At 53.2% G+C, this 2085-nt stretch overlaps 1 pseudogene across 1 annotated transcript; it reads left to right on the top strand.

The window, feature by feature from the left end:
• Positions 1-745: 745 nt before the first annotated feature.
• Positions 746-1539, top strand: LOC307102745 (dihydropteridine reductase-like; annotated as a pseudogene). The gene has a single exon. The product of its transcript is annotated as a dihydropteridine reductase-like (transcript).
• The last annotated feature ends 546 nt before the right edge of the window (positions 1540-2085 follow it).

Genomic DNA, 2085 nt, shown 5'->3' with positions numbered 1-2085 from the left:
ACCAGCTTCCCTCAATTCATCTTTCAATCTGGAGGATTTACAAAGCTTTATACCATTAAGAGTAAGATCTCAACAGCATGCCGTATGGGAAAAACATGTTTTGCTCCTGCCCGTATACGTATTAGTGTGTAAGCTCTTCTGGGCAGGGACCCATTTTATGTGTCATGCTCACTGTGCAAGGCTTTATTCCTTTATAAGGCTGATGCTTCAGAAATCTGGGTCTGCAACTCCATCTGAGATCAACATGTAGGAACTAACACCAGTTCATGGCTAGTGGAGAGCCATCTGCATTTTACAACGGGGTACATGGGTCTGAAGCCTACCTTATATGCCCCAAGAAACAAAGACGATGGTCAGAGAATGCCTGTGTCATTTAGCATCCAGTCCTCTTCTTGGCTAAGGAGTAGCAGGGCTGACACGTGCTCATCTTCCTCAGGGCCTGGAGGCCGTGGCTGCAAATCCTTCAGGGGAGCTGGAGGTTAAAACATAGGACAGATGAGAGGGGAGGTTGTCCATCTGTGTGTTCCCTGTACCTGCTTATATCAGATGGGTGAGCCTCACTGGGGGATCACAATAGGGCCATCTGGAGACCGTGGATGGAAAGGGGTAAGGGAAATTTCTCCCAGTTCTGCCTTGATGATTTGGGGACAGCTGATGAATCCTGCCCTTCTGTTCTTCTGGCTGAACCCTCAACTGTGGACCACCTGTCAAAAGCCGGTGTGAGGGGACCAGCGGGAGGCGCAGGATGGCGGCAGTGGCGGTGAGAGCGCTGGGCTCCTGCTGGGTGCAGGCGTCCGGGACCGCGACTGGGGAGTGGCCAGCATCGACGTGGTGGAGAACGAAGAGGCCAACGAGAGTGACGTTGTTAGGTTGACAGACTCGTTCACCGAGCAGGCTGACCAGGTGACCGCTGAGGTTGGAAAGCTCCTGGGCGAAGAGAAGGTGGATGCAATCCTTTGTGTGGCTGGAGGCTGGGCCGGGGGCAATGCCAAGTCCATGTCTCTCTTCAAAAACTGTGACCTCATGTGGAAGCAGAGCATGTGGACGTCCGCCATCTCAGCCACCTGGCCACCAAGCACCCCCAGGAAGGAGGCCTCCTGACCTTGGCGGGTGCCAAGGCCGCCCTGGACGGGACTCCTGGGATGATCGGCTATGGCACGGCCAAGGGCGCTGCCCATCAGCTCTGCCAGAGCCTCGTGGGGAAGAGCAGCGGCATGCTGCCCGGGTTGCGCCATCGCGGTGCTCCCCATTCCCCTCCACACCCCGATGAACAGGAAGGCAATGCCCGAGGCCGGCTCCGGCTCCTGGACGCCCTTGGAGTTCCTCGTGGAAACCTTCCATGACTGGATCACAGAGAAAAACCGGCCAAGCGCAGGGAGCCTAGTCCAGGTGGTGACGGAGGGAAACACAGAACTTACCCCACGTATTTTTAAGCTTCCTCTCAGCGCCTGCCAGGGGCCTGCCAGAAAAGCCAACGAATCTCAGTGTGGCCGCATCTGGGCCCATGTTTTCTGTAATCCTGTTTGTGGTTCGAGATAGTGACACCTGTTTTTCTCTCACCGAATGTGCATTTGCTTTCCTAAGACAAAATGTAAATGGAAAATGTTCGTGTGAAATAAAACCGTGTGTGGGGAGGCCTACAGATGGCTCCGTGGCCCATCTGTATTAACCACCTAGGTTTCAGGGCTCCCTGCACGGCCCCTCTGGATCGGCTTCACATTGAGTTGCTTTTGAAGCTGTTCACCTGCCCCTAACAGTGGCTGTCGGCTTGACTGGTTCAGAGATTTGTTGGCATTGGGGACATTCGGAGGCCTGAGTTATTTTTGAATGTTAGGTTTCTGTCACAGATGTAGTTTTTGCGGCATTGAATTAAACTGCCTTAAAACTCCTTTTGCGGTGTAAGCAAAATCCACGGACTCTGTCAGGCATCTTTTCCCTGTGCGGTGGCCAAGTGTGCGAGAGAACCACTCGTGATTACTTGGAGTTATCTTCCTAATAAATGCACTTCGTTGATTGTGTTATCTTTTGGAAAAAAAAAAAAAGCGCCTGTGTGAGGGGACCCAGCTCTTCATTTAGGTCCCGGAG

This window comes from Cnephaeus nilssonii (genome assembly GCF_951640355.1).
Source record: "Cnephaeus nilssonii genome assembly, chromosome: 7".
NCBI lineage: Eukaryota > Metazoa > Chordata > Mammalia > Chiroptera > Vespertilionidae > Cnephaeus > Cnephaeus nilssonii.
This window is presented reverse-complemented; position numbering and strand designations above follow the sequence as displayed.